This window comes from Ranitomeya variabilis, chromosome 2, assembly GCF_051348905.1.
Source record: "Ranitomeya variabilis isolate aRanVar5 chromosome 2, aRanVar5.hap1, whole genome shotgun sequence".
Lineage (NCBI taxonomy): Eukaryota > Metazoa > Chordata > Amphibia > Anura > Dendrobatidae > Ranitomeya > Ranitomeya variabilis.
Window position 1 is genome coordinate 421471988 of NC_135233.1, and position 15434 is coordinate 421487421.

General features: G+C 45.8%; 1 protein-coding gene across 2 annotated transcripts in view; it reads right to left on the reverse strand.

Moving 5' to 3' along the window:
* The window catches only part of STK33 (serine/threonine kinase 33), a 74412-nt gene that overhangs the window by 13710 nt on the left and 45268 nt on the right, over nt 1–15434 (reverse strand). The gene's annotated exons all lie outside the window — the stretch shown is intronic.

Sequence of the window (15434 nt, forward strand, 5' to 3'; positions counted from 1 at the left end):
TCTTTGTAGCCGGCTCTGATGCGAGGGCGAATGAGAACTGTCAATCTGTCACTGTTGGCAAAGTCACCATTGGTCTCAGAGACACTGGGGCAGAGGTGACCCTGGTGCGTCCAGCCATGATAACCCCTGCCGATATCATACCAGGAAAGACTATGTCTACAACCGGGATTGGAGAGGTCAGCCCTGCCGTGCCCATGGCCAGTGTGTACCTGGACTGGGGGGCAGGGAAAGGACTGAGAGAAGTGGGAGTATCAGAGGCTATTCCCACCAATGTTTTGCTAGGCACAGACCTGGGGAGGATTGTGTCCCACTATGTCCCTCCCTTGCAAGTAAATGATGCAGAGAAGGTGGAAGAGAGAGACCCACCTGAGATCCCGTGCGAGGAGGGAAAGTGTACCGGAGTCAGGCTGCGGCTCAGACTCAGGCCCAGAGATTAGAGAATGAGTCTCAGACAGAACTGCCAGGACAGGAGGCCCATACTGTGGTCCCGGAGCCTCCATACATGGCAGACCCACCAAGGTCCCTGATAACAGACACTGAAAACTCAGCTGCAGACCAGGGCCTGGCAGTCACACTAGGCCAGGGTCTGCAGGCTGACCATCAGAGCTTCCAGGAGGCCCTGCAGACAGATGTCAGTCTGGAGGAGCTCAGATGTCTTGCAGACCGACCCCCTGCTGCTTCTGACAAAAAGAGAGTATACTGGGACCAGGGCAGACTGTATACAGAGACTATCCCCACGGATACTACAGAATCTTGGGACTATGAACAGCGGCTGATCGTCCCTTATCCATTTAGGGAACAATTATTGAGAATTGCCCATGAAATTCCTTTGGCCGGACACCTTGGAATACAAAAAGACTAAAGCTCACCTGACACAACTTCTATTGGCCCAAGATGGGGACAGATATTGCCAATTACTGCCGATCGTGTGTAGTTTGTCAGAGAGTTGGAAAGTCTGGGAATATACAGAAAGCTCCATTGATACCAACTGCCTGTGATCGATGAACCTTTCCAGCTGGTGGCTGTGGATATCATAGGGCCACTTGCAATCCCTAGCAGCTCTGGCAAAAAGTACATTCTCACAGTGGTGGACTATGCTACACGATACCCGGAAGCTGTGGCACTATCCTCCATCCGAGCAGACAAAGTGGCGGATGCTTTACTGACTGTGTTTTCTCGTGTGGGTTTCCCCAGGGAAATGTTGACCGATCAGGGAACCCAGTTCATGTCTGATCTGATGGAAAGCCTCTGTGAAAGAATACAAGTACAGCATTTTGTAGCCAGCACCTATCATGGCCAAACCAACGGACTCTGCGAGCGTTTCAATAGAACATTAAGGCCATGTGCACACGTTCAGTATTTTTCGCGTTTTTTTCGCTATAAAAACGCGAACAAAACGCTAACATATGCCTCCTATTATTTACAGTGTATTCCGCAATTCTTGTGCAAATGTTGCATTTTTTTCCGCGAAAAAAAAATCGCATCGCGGAAAAAAAAGCAACATGTTCATTAAAAATGCGGAATTGTGGGGATTCCGCACACCTAGGAGTGCATTGATCTGCTTACTTCCCGCACGGGGCTGTGCACTCCATGTGGGAAGTAAGCAGATTACGTGCGGTTGGTACCCAGGGTGGAGGAGAGGAGACTCTCCTCCACGGACTGGGCACCATATAATTGGTCAATAAAAAGAATTAAAATAAAAAATAGTGATATACTCACCCTCTGATGGCCCCCGAAGTGTTCCCGCCTCTCAGCGCTGCATGCTCTCTTCCGTTCCTATAGATGCTCTGTGTGAAGGACCTGCGATGACGTCGCGGTCTTGTGATTGGTCGCGAGACCGCTCATATGACCGCTCACGTGACAGTGACGTCACCGAAGGTCCTGCACGCACCATCTATAGGAACGGACGCCGCTGAGGACATCGGCTGTCTGCAGGTGAGTATAACCATTTTTTTTTTTTTATTATTATTTTTAAACATTCTATCTTTTACTATAGATGCTGCATAGGCAGCATCTGTAGTAAAAAGTTGGTCACACTTGTCAAACACTATGTTTGACAAGTGTGACCAACCTGTCAGTCAGTTTTCCAAGCGATGCTACAGATCGCTTGGAAAACTTTAGCATTCTGCAAGCTAATTTCGCTTGCAAAATGCGAAAAAAACGGGAAAAAAACCGCAAAAAAAATGCGGATTTCTTGCAGAAAATTTCTGGTTTTCTTCAGGAAATTTCTGCAAGAAATCCTGACGTGTGCACATACCCTTAAGCAAATGCTCAAAATGCTGGTGGAGACTGAAGGGAGAGACTGGGAGCAGTACCTCCCCCATCTGTTTGCCTACAGAGAGGTACCCCAGGCGTCCACTGGATTCTCCCCCTTTGAACTGGTTTATGGGAGGAGGGTCAGGGGGCCACTTGATTTGATTAAGGACTGTTGGGAGGACGACTCCAGAACTACTGAAGTCTCAGTGGTCGAATATGTACTGCGGCTCAGAGAGAGAATGCAAAAACTGAGCAACCTGGCCCATGAGAACGTGACCCAGGCCCAAATCAACCAGAAGGTCTGGTACGACCGTAATGCCAGACTAAGGGCCTACGAGGAAGGGCAGAAGGTTTGGGTGTTGGTCCCTATGTTACAGAATAAATTGCAGGCCGCATGGGAGGGACCATATACTGTACATAAGCGGCTGAATGATGTTAATTATGTGGTGACACTAGATGAGCATGCAAAGCGTCAGAAAGTGTTTCATGTAAATATGTTGAAGGCACATCATGCCAGGGATGCCTGTGTCTTACCTGTCTGTAGCCTGCCTGAAGAGGGGGAGGCTGATCTGTTACTGGATGTGGGGGCCGGGACTCTACGTGGAGTCCCTGGAGTCAGCAGAGTTTAACCCTGAGCTATCCCACAGTCAGAGGTCTGAGCTGATGGGGGCGCTCAGCGAGTTCACCAAAGTCTTCACAGGGGAGCCTGGGAGGACACACTTAGCAGTTCACCATGTGGACACTGGTACTAATCCCCCAGTACGGCAGTCTGCATACCGTGTGTCAGCAGAGGTGAAGGCACACATGAGGGAACAGGTAGAGGACATGCCGAAACTCAAGGTGATACAAAAATCCCAGAGTGCCTGGGCCTCGCCTGTGGTTCTTGTCCCAAAAAAGGACCATACTACCCGGTTCTGTGTAGACTACAGGAAATTAAATGTACTGACTACATGTGAGGTCTACCCCATGCCGAGGATAGATGAGCTGTTAGAGCAGCTAGCTAAAGCATCGTACCTTACCATCATGGACCTGAGTAGAGGATACTGGCAGATACCCCTGACCAGAGAAGCTCAGGAGAGGTCTGCCTTTATAACGCCATTCGGGCTGTTTGAGTTTTTGGTGATGCCCTTTGGTATGAGGAATGCCCCTGCGACCTTCCAGAGGTTGGTCAATCACTTATTGGACGGATGTGATGGTTTTGCAATCGCTTATCTTGATGATAAAGCCATCTTTAGCGATTCTTGGAAGGAACACCTCGTACATCTTTCGCAGGTGTTGCAAAAGCTTAAAACTGCAGGTCTTACCTGTTAAGCCAGGGAAGTGTCAGGTAGCCATGCGGGAAGTACAATACCTGGGACACCGGGTGGGGAAAGGACTGCTAAAACCTGAGCCGGGGAAGGTAGAAGCCATTACAGCCTGGGCCACCCCACGAACCAAGAAGCAGGTACTGTCCGTCCTGGGTACGGCTGGCTACTATAGGAGGTTTGTACCAAACTACGGTGCTCTGGCCAAACCGTTAACTGATCTGACCAGGAAGAGACTTCATAAAACTGTCTCCTGGAATCCTCAGTGTGAGGAATAATTTTCTGCCCTAAAGTCGGCATTGGTTAGTTCACCCGTCCTGCAGGCCCCAGATTTCACTCGCCGGTTTGTAGTGCAGACAGATGCCAGCACCTATGGGCTAGGTGCAGTTCTTAGCCAGGTGAACCAACAAGGAGAGGAACACCCAATTCTGTACCTAAGCAGGAAACTCCTGCCCAGAGAAGTGGCTTATGCAACCATTGAAAAAGAATGTTTAGCAATTGTGTGGGCTTTGCAGAAGCTGCAACCATACCTCTATGGGCGCAACTTCACCGTGATCACAGATCATAACCCACTGAGTTGGCTCAACCGAGTAGTTGGGGACAATGGGAAATTGCTTAGATGGAGTTTGATACTTTAGCAATATGATTTCACAATCCAGCACAAGAAGGGGGTTGATGATGGCAATGCCGATGGCCTGTCTTGCCAAGAAGAGGCAGAACCGGATACGTGCTCGGGAGCTGACCTGTAAGTCAACCCCCATGCACGTTCATAAGGAGGGAGGTGTGGTGAAATATGTATGTGTGTATATATATATATCTCTATCTCTATGTCTAGGGTTATATGTGTGACTGGTGATAATGTAACATCTGTCCTGAAGGCAAGTCGCACCTAGGTGTTAACAGGTACTTCCTTGGGATTACTAGACATTGTGTCTCCCTATCTCACTACGAGTTCTAGCTAGAGCCAAGAAGAAAAGTAACATTTGGCACCTTCTAGGTCTTGGAGGGGAAAATGCGGCCTGAGGTGATCTATTCCTGAGAACCTTTTCACAAGTGTCTCAAAAGAGAAAAGAATATATTCATTAGTAGAGCAGCCGTGGCCAATCAAACAGCCCGCAATTATGATATTAACCTGAGGGGCTGGTCTAGAAACCTGACCTCAGACCAAAGTTATAAATTTAGGCTGCAGACAGAATTGTGTTCACATGTGAGGGCAGCCTGAGAAGCTGTTGTGATCCAATCTACATTCGTCCTACCCTCAGGGAGCAGAAGCAACTACCAGTTAGATAACTTCTGTAAGTTTCTCCTGTTTATTTTGATACTGTTTTGCATAAGTTGTATGTCTTTTTATTATCATATTTTTATACCTTTTCTTATTGTAAGCACTGACCCTTTTGTTATTAAAGTATAATAACAAGTTGAACCTTGAATGTTCTAAAGAATCCATAGCCTAAAGGTGTGTGAGCCTTATGAATGATAGACATATTTTTATTAGTATTATTATTAGTCCGGGACTCATCGCCCGTGTATTCGATGAGTGGTGGCAGCGCCTATGAGCCGGTGTGTGGCCTGGGTCGGTGTGTGATTTATGCTCCCATTACAGCATAGGACAGAGGTTGAATGCTGGGCTGAGAGGAGATAGATTAACCCTTGCAGGCACAACCCCAAGTCACGTGTGAGAGCGGGCACGTGACGAATAAGTGACACCACGGAGTAGGGATCCGTGACAGTATGTAGGTAGTATATAGCACAGGCTACGTACTATGTTGCACAGTGACGTAGTATATAACACAACCGACGTAGTATAGAACATAGCTACGTAGTATATAACAGCCACGTAGTGTATTGCAGAGGCACGTAGTATACTGGTCAGCCATGTAGTATATAGCAGAGCCACGTAGTATATAACATAGCCACGTAGTATATTGTAGAGCCACGTAGTATATTGCACAGCCACGTAGTATATTGCACAGCCACGTAGTATATTGCACAGCCACGTAGTGTATTGCACAGCTATGCAGTATATTGGTCAGCGACGTAGTATATAGCAGAGCCACGTAGTATATTGTAGAGGCACGTAGTATATTGCATAGCTACGTAGTATATAAGAGAGCCACGTAGTATATTGCATAGCTACGTAGTATATTGCACAGTCGATGTAGTATATAAACAGAACCGACACAGCTACGTAGTATATAACACAGAGCACGTAGTATATTGCACAGCCACGTAATATATTGCAGTCACGTTGTATATTGCCCAGCTACATACTATATAGCACAGAGATGTAGTATATAACAGAGCCCACGCAGTATGTAACACAGCTCACGTAGTACACGGTGTTCCAAATTATTATGCAAATGACATTTTTCTCTGATTTTCCTAAATGGTCTGTGCAAATGACAGCCAGTCTAATAAAAGTCATCACCCGTTAGCGTATACATCGAATTTTATTTTAGAAACCTTCCAATGATAACAGTATAATCTCTAAAATGAATAAAAACTCAAAATGCGCGGTTCCAAGTTATAAGGCCATGTGCACACGTTGCGGATTTCTTGCAGAAATTTCCTGAAGAAAACCGGAAATTTTCTGCAAGAAATCCGCATTTTTTTTTTGCGGTTTTTTTCCGTTTTTTTCGCGTTTTTTTAGCATTCTGCAAGCGTAATTAGCTTGCAGAATGCTAAAGTTTTCCAAGCGATCTGTAGCATCGCTTGGAAAAACTGACTGACAAGTTGGTCACACTTGTCAAACATAGCGTTTGACAAGTGTGACCAACTTTTTACTATAGATGCAGCTTATGCAGCATCTATAGTAAAAGATAGAATGTTTAAAAATAATAAAAAAAATAAAAAAATGCTTATACTCACCCAGACATCTCATAAGCGGCGTCCGTTCGTCTTCCTATAAGCTGGTCTGTGCGCACAGGGCCTTCCGTGACGTCACGGTCACGTGAGCGGTCACATGACCGCTCACGACCAATCACAGGACAGTGACGTCATCGGCAAGGTCCTTCGCCGCACACCAGCTACAGGAACCGAACGGCAGCGTGAGGCGGGAACACTGCGCGGGACATCGAGGGTGAGTATAGGACTATTTTTTATTTTATTTCTTATTTTTTGACCAGTTATATGGTGCCCAGTGCGTGGAGGAGAGTCTCCTCTCCTCCACCCTGGGTACCAACCGCGCATAATCTGCTTACTTCCCGCATGGTGTGCACAGCCCCGTGCGGGAAGTAAGCAGATCAATGGACCCCTAGGTGTGCGGAATCCCTGCAATTCCGCATTTTTAATGAACATGTTGCTTTTTTTTCCGCTATGCGATTTTTTCGCGGAAAAAATCGCAACATTTGCACAAAAAATGCGGAATACCTTGTAAATAATAGGAGGCATATGTTAGCGTTTTTTTCGCGTTTTTATCACGTTTTTATAGCGAAAAAACGCGAAAAAAAACGCGAAAAATCCTGAACGTGTGCACATGGCCTTAGGCACAGTAGTATTTCTAAACATTTGATTTGTTTTAAAGAACTGAAAGTGCTCATTTGAAGAATTTGCAGCATTAGGAGGTCATATTCACAGAACAAAAAAGCTATTTAACTCCAAAACATCCTAACAGTCCAAGTTACATGTTAACATAGGAACCCATCTTTGATATCACCCTCACAATTCTTGGATCCATTGAACTTGTGAGTATTTGGAGAGTTTCTGCTTGTATTTCTTTGCATGAAGTCAGAATAGCCTCCCAGAGCTGCTGTTTGGATGTGAACGGCATCCCACCCTCATAGATCTTTTGCTTGATGATAATCCAAAGGTTCTCTATAGGGTTGAGGTCAGGGGAAGATGGTGGCCACACCATGAGTTTCTCCTTTTATGCCCATAGCAGCCAATGACTCAGATGTATTCTTTGCAGCATGACAGCATGAGATAATGCATTGTCATGCATGAAGATGCTTCTGCTCCTGAAGGCACGTTTCTGCTTTTTATACCATGGAAGAAAGTTGTCAGTCAGAAACTCTATACACTTTGCAGAGGTCATTTTCACACCTTCAGGAACCTTAAAGGGCCCTACCAGCTGTTCTGGACCAAAACATGACTCCTCAACCTCCTTGCTGACGTTGCAGCCTTGTTGGGACATGGTGGCCATCCACCAACCATCCACTACTCCATCCATCTGGACCATTCAGGGTTGCTCAACACTCATCAGTAAACAAATCTGCTTGAAAAATAGTCTTCATGTATGTCTGGGCCCACTGCAACCATTTCTGCTTGTGATCACTGTTTAGGGGTGGCCGAATAGTAGGTTCATGCACCAAAGCAAGCCTTTGAAGGATCCTACACCTTGAGGTTTGAGGGACTCCAGAGGCACCAGCAACTTCAAATAACTTGTTGCTGCTTTGTAATGGTATTTTGGCAGCTGCTCTCTTAATTCAATGAATTTGTCTGGCAGAAACCTTCCTCAATATGCCTTTATCTGCATGAACTCTGTTTCAGTCATAAATCTCTTCATAGTATGATGATCACTCCTAGGTTTTCGTGAAATATCTAATGTTTTCAAACCTTGTCCAAGGCATTGCACTATTTAACACTTTTCAGCAGCAGAGTGATCCTTTTTATTTCTCATATTGCTTGAAACCTGTGGCCTGCTTAATAATGTGGAACATCATTTTTAAGTAGTTTTTCTTTAATTAGAATCACCTGGAAAACTAATTATCACATGTATTTAAGATTGATTTCAGTGATCCATTGAGCCCCGAGACACAATACCCATCCATGAGTTTATTTGAAAAACAAAACGATTAAATCTTTATGACACTTAAATCCAATTTGCATAATAATTTGGAACACAGTGTATATAGCAATGTGGGCACTATATGCGTGGTTAAAGACTTAAAATAAAAAATAAACATATACTCACCTTCCAAAGGCCCCTTGAAGTCCTGGAGCCTGTGTGCGGTGCACGCGGCAGCTTCTGGTCCCAGGGTTGGTATGAGCGCAGGACCTGTGATGACGTCGGTCACATGACCGTGACGTCATGGCAGGTCCTTCTCGCATAGCATCCTTGGCACCGGAACCTGCCGCTTGCACTGCCGAGGACAGCCGTGACGTCAGAAAGTGAGAATAAGCTTTTTTTGTATTATTATTATTTGTAACATTAGATCTTTTTACTATTGATGCTGCATACGCAGCATCAATAGTAAAAAGTTGGTCACACAGGGTTAATAGCTGCGTTAACAGAGTGCGTTACACCGCGGCATAACGCGGTCCGTTAACGATGCCATTAACCGTGTGTGAGCGCTCAGCGCTGACTGCAGGGCAGTAAAGCAGCGGCCATTTCGCTGCCAGACTATGGTCGTCGCTGATTGGTCGTGGCAATGGTCATGGGCGTTTTGCCACGACCAATCAGCGACTTGGATTTCCATGACAGACAGAGGCCGCGACCAATGAATATCCGTGACAGACAGAAGGAAGTGACCCTTAGACAATTATATAGTAGAGATAGAGAAAATTATATATATATATCAGGAACTGCGGTACTGCAAATTAACGACAGGACACAGATTCCATATTAAACTCCACGACGTGCAATTAATTCCCGGCACCGAGGAGCCGCGTCTCGCAAAGTAAATGTGGATCCCAAATCCCTCATTGCCCCCCACAAGAATTATTATTGCGCTTCTAGCTGCACAAATCTCCCTCCAGCTGAAACTGGTCTGATATCCCTCTCAAGACATGAGGTTCTTTGTTCTATTATAGTAAGATATTGGGCCACCGATTTGTGCAAGAAAAACACCGGATTACGTACCGGTAATGCTCTTTTATAGAGCCACGACAGCACCCACTGAGAGAGGGGATCCGCCCCTAGGAACAGGAAACCCTACGGAGAGATAAAAGGGGCGGTCCCCCTCGCTCCCACAGTTTGGGTTACAGAGATTGCGAGGAACCGCCCACAAGTTTTAGTAGGTCATTCTATATTAACATTTCATCTTTGACTTAATCACGTATATTTACAAGAACCAATCACCCTTATCAGTGCTCATATGTAAACTAATATATAAGGGAGGGAAGTGAAGGGGTGCTGTCGTGGCTCTATAAAAGAGCATTACCGGTACGTAATCCGGTGTTTTCTCTTCGCCACGACAGCACCCACTGAGAGACTTTCAGAGATAGCTATTTGGGGGGGGATTATCGTGTTAAGAACTGATCTACCGAAACACAAATCAGTGGAAGCAGATAGATCTAATCTATAGTGACTATAGAAGGTAATAGGCGAAGACCAGGTTGCGGCCTTACATATGAGTTCTATTGGAACCTCTGCTCGCTCTGCCCAGGATGATGCTATTGCCCGGGTTGAGTGTGCCTTTACAGTCTCGGGTGGATCTTCCCCTTTAGATGAATAGGCCAGGTATATCGCCTCCCGAATCCATCGAGATAATGTGCCTTTTGTGACACCAGCTCCTTTCCTTTGACCCTGGAAGGAAACAAAGAGAGCCCTGCTCTTCCTCCAGGCGCTAGTCCTGTCTAAGTAAGTCATTACAGCCCTTTTCACATCTAAGGTATGGTATTTCTCCTCTTCCTGATTTGTAGGATTATCATAAAAAGTAGGAAGAATAATTTCTTGAGATCTATGAAATTTAGTACATCTCTTAGGTAGGTAGGAAGAGTCTGTTTTCAGGACGATTCTATCTGGAAATATTGACAGAAAGGGGGGATCTACTGATAGTGCCTGCATGTCACTTACCCTTCTTGCCGATACTAATGCGACCAGAAGAGTAGTTTTGAGAGTAACGTGTTTAATGTGAGCTGAGTGTAGTGGCTCAAATGGGTGACCTGTCAAGGCCTCAAGGACTAGATTAACATCCCAAGGCGGTATGCGGGAAATCTGAACTGGTTCTGACCTCTGGCAGGCTGAAATAAATCTAGTTATCCACCTATCACCCGCTACATTGTGACTATACAATGCTCCTAGAGCAGAGACTTGTACTTTTAAGGTATTAACTGAAAGACCTAAGTCACGTCCTTTCTGGAGAAATTCTAAAATGTTAAGTATAGGAATTTCGTTTGACAAGGCCAATGGATAAAGACTTAGAAACTTCCTCCATACTCTTACATATATAGAAGTAGTGGATCTTTTCCTACTTAATAATAGAGTATTAATCACTTGATCAGAGAAACCCCTTAATTTCAACAATTGCCTCTCAAATTCCAGGCTGTCAACCGTAGACCCTTCACATGAGGGTGGTTGAATGGCCCCTGGAAGAGAAGATCCTGATCCTCTGGGAGAATCCATGGATCTGAGATGGACATAGCTCTGAGCAGGGAGAACCATGGTCTCTTTGGCCAAAATGGGGCAATCAGGATTATATTGGCTTTGTCCTCTCTTATCTTCCTGATTACTGTTGGTAGAAGTATCAGAGGAGGAAAGGCATACGCTTTCTGAAATGTCCAGGGTACCTGGAGAGCATCGAGAAAATCGGGTTTGTCGGATTGGAACATTGAAGCGAACTTTTTTAATTGCCTGTTGTCTCTTGTAGCGAAGAGATCTACCTCTGGTAAACCCCATTTTACGGTTATCATTTTGAAGATTCGATGATTTAAAACCCACTCCCCTTGGTGGAGGGTATGGCGACTGAGGAAGTCCGCTTTTGAATTGTTCACTCCTCTGACATGTAGTGCTGATAGAGACAGTAGATGTTTCTCGGCTATAGTTAGGATGTCTTCGGCTATAGACATGAGTGTTCCTGATCTTGTTCCTCCTTGATGATTGATATACGCTACTGATGTCATGTTGTCTGACAGAATCCTTGTATGTGTTCCGTGTAGCTGCGGAAGGAATTCACAAAGAGCGTGATGGATAGCTTTCAGCTCTCTTATATTAGACGAGTCGTCTGACTCCGTAACCGACCATAGACCTTGGGCTACCTGATCTCTCATATGTGCTCCCCAACCACTAGGACTGGCATCCGTGAATATTGTGTTTGAAGGTTTAACTACCCAGGGGACCCCACTAACCAAGTGATCTGGTTCTAGCCACCAGGATAGAGATTTAATTACGTCTTCAGAAAGGGAAATTTTACCGTCTAGATGACCTTGTAATTTTATTTCCTCATGTAAAATTGCATATTGTAAACACCTTGAATGAAATTGGGCCCATGGTACTGCTGGGATACATGACGTGAAGGAGCCAAGGAGGGACATGCCTTGTCTTAAAGATATTAGAGGTTTATCTATTACCGACTGTACCTTATTTCTTATTGTCAATTGCTTGGATTGTGGTAAGAAACATTTTTGGCTTATGGAGTCTATTATAATCCCCAAGAATGTTTGTCGAGTAGTTGGAAGAAGTCTAGACTTTTCCCAATTCACCAACCACCCTAGCCTCTGCAGGGACGAGACCATATTACACAATCGTTGGTGACATTGTGACGGGGAACTTCCTACCACTAAAAGATCATCAAGGTACGGAATTATGAGGGTATCTTTTACTCTTAGGTATGACATTACTTCCGACATTAACTTAGTGAATACCCTTGGAGCTATTGATAGTCCAAAGGGCATTGCTGTATACTGAAAGTGTCGTATACGTCCATTCAACACAATCGCCACGCGGAGATATTGTTGATGTTCTATAAAAATTGGCAGATGGTAATACGCATCTTTTAGGTCGAGTACCGTCATAAAACAATGGGGAGACAACAGTTTTATGGTGGATCGGATAGACTCCATTTTAAAGGTTTGATTCTGCAAAAAGGTGTTCAATTTTTTAAGGTTCAATATGGTTCTGAAAGATCCATCTGGCTTTGGGATTAAAAATAGAGGGGAATAGAACCCCTTTTTTTGCTGAAGAAATGGGACTTCCACCAAAACCCCTTTGGCTAGAAGGTTCAATACCTCCTGCTCCAAAGCCTCCTGCTGTAACTGGGTTTTTAAAGAAGTCAATAGAAATGAGTCCGGCAGGACTCGGGAAAATTTTAATTTTAGGCCGAAGGCGATGATACTATTTGCCCAAATGTTCGAAGTTATTTTCTGCCATTGATCTGAGAAGGAAGACAATCTACCTCCGACAGGCAGATCTGTTCTAACGGGGTTTTTCCTCAGTTTTGTAAGGGCGCTTCCCAAAAAGTGCTCCTCTCTGTCTGGTGTCTCTAGTGGCCCAGCGATCTTGGCTCTTGAAATCCTTCCTCTTGTTAAACATGGGCTTTCGGAACGCCCTCCTATAAGATGGAAGGTAATTATTATTAGGGAAGCCCTTTTTCCTCTCCCCTGCTTTGGTCAGGATCTCGTCCAGCTTAGTACCAAATAGGTACTCACCCTGACATGGAAGACCACACAATTTGGATTTTGTCTGGGGATCGCCTTTCCAGCCCTTAAGCCACAGGGCTCTACGTGCTGCATTAGTCAGCCCCGCCGACTTGGCCGCTAATCGTATTGAGTCAGCAGATGAGTCTGCCAGGAAGGCTGTAGCACCCCTAATTAAAGGTATAGAGGCTCTCAACTTGTCTCTAGAGAGACCGTTTTTAAGTCCTTCTTCCAAGTCATTTAGCCAGACTAGCATGGACCTAGCGGTGCATGTAGCTGACACAGCCGGTTTTAGGGCTCCCGCACAAGATTCCCACGCTCTTTTAAGGAGAGAGTCGGCTTTGCGGTCCAAAGGATCTTGTAGTGAACCTGAATCCTCCACAGGTAGCAGGGATTTTTTAGATGTGGAAGCCACTGCTGCGTCTACTTTCGGGGCTTTTGACCAGGTCGAGAATTCCTCATCATTAAAGGGATAACGTCTCTTTGAAGATGGTGGTAGTCCCCTCTGCCCCTGGCTTTCCCACTCTTTTTTAATTAAATTTTTAACTGCTGCTATCACCGGAAAGGAGGGTCTTTTCCTTTCGGACAGCCCAGCGAACATTATGTCCTGCTGTGTTTTAGGGGTCTTAGAATCCTCAATGCCCATAGTGTTACAGACGGACTTCACCAGGTTATCTATACTGTCGGTGGGGAAGCACGTATCTTGATCCTCATCCGAGGAAACATAATCCCTAGAAACATCCGAATCTGCATTCTCTAATTCGGAAGATTGGTCAGATATGGGTGAAACATACTCTCTTGTCCCCTTAGGACGCGTTTCTTTTCCCGAACTATGCAGGGCTTGTAGTTCTTCTCTAATCAACACTCTAATGTCCTCAGATTTAACCGAGGCCTCTTCCCGTAAGGTGGAATCAATGCATGGTTTACAAAGTTTCTTTGTGTAACTATCCGGAAGGGGCTGAAGACATATCGCACACTGTTTGTGTTTCGTTTTTTCAGTACATTTTGCCTAGAGTGTTAGAGAAGAGGGGACAGCAATCAGCTTAATAGGGTAGATGTACACTCACCCCAGTGAAGCGTCTGTGAAGGTACCGGCTGACGGGGAGGAGACTGCAGAGGCTTGCTCTTTTTAGAAGATCCACTCCGCTTGGAGCGGCTGCTGCTGCTGGCATGGCTGCGAGGAGTAGTTGCGGTGGCCTCAATAGAAGACATCGCAGGGTCCTGTGCCGAATCCATATTGGACGCCGGAGCGTTACCGCCGGCATCCTTTTCACATGGGGGCCGCCATCTTCTTCCTGTTGAACCCGGAAGTGCTAATCACTTCCGGGTCGCGGCCATATTCCATATGCCCGCGCTGTCACCGGCACCAGCGCCGGCGCCGTCTCCTCCCTCTCCTCGGAAGCTTTTCAGCTTATACTTCCGGGGGGCATACTGGGGCTCCACGCCGTATAAGCGCTCGCCGAGGACGGCGCAGCGTTCCCCATTACAGCGCTAACTCCCCGCAGACGTTCCGGATGACTTTCTGTGAGCCAGCACTCTCCAGCCGTGGCCTCACAGCGTCTGCCAGCAGAGGGGGGAAGCTGACACCAGGACCCCCGACGCTGCTTCCAGCTCTGGAGCCCTTGCCGTCCTCACAGGTAAACCGCGCAAGCGGCATCCAGGCTAGGCATCCTCTTCTCCGTGGATTTCCCATAGGAACAGGAAACCAAACTGTGGGAGCGAGGGGGACCGCCCCTTTTATCTCTCCGTAGGGTTTCCTGTTCCTAGGGGCGGATCCCCTCTCTCAGTGGGTGCTGTCGTGGCGAAGAGAAAATAAGGAGTATATATTGCTAACTTCCATTGGTAGATCTGTCAGCCACTGTAACCACTGGCAGCTAAACACAACGAGTATAAAGTACAGATTTCTCCGGAACCATGTGGAACAACTAGGACGAATTTGGTATCAATGGAGAGCTAATTTTAATACAAGATGGATGAGGTGTGTGTTATGACTGCAAGATTCTCGAGCGAAGTTATGAGAGTTATAAAAATTGTTGGAAAAAACTGTACAGCTGAGGAGAAGGGAGTGCGATGTTAACTCAACCCCTTTAGTGAGGTCACAAGGCTGCAGTTATAAGTTTCTTCACTTCACCCAGCATTCAGTCTTGCCTGAGGAGCTGATACAGCAAGTCTTATCTCATGAATTGGGACATTTGGGCTCCGCCTACAAGCATGGTTGCCGGAGATGATCTGAGCACATGTGATTTTATCTTTCTTCTTTAATCCATGTTACTTTATAATTGCTTTGTACATACATACTTGGTCTCATATTGTAACATCTTTATATACCTTTTTATAAACACTGCCTGATCTTTATGGAGTAAAATATTTAAAATACTAGCTTCGTTCTCCTGCTCTAAAACGTACCCAAGTCTTCTGAAGGGAATTACACTACCGTTTTGGGTTGGCTTCGGACCATTAATCGAACCTGGTGGCAGCATACCTTGTCCTGCGCTTTTGGGAGTCGTAGTGACGGCGGCATTGATAATTATTGTTCCCGCCTGAGTGGGAGTAGTTATATCGCCTTGCCTAGCCTAGCGT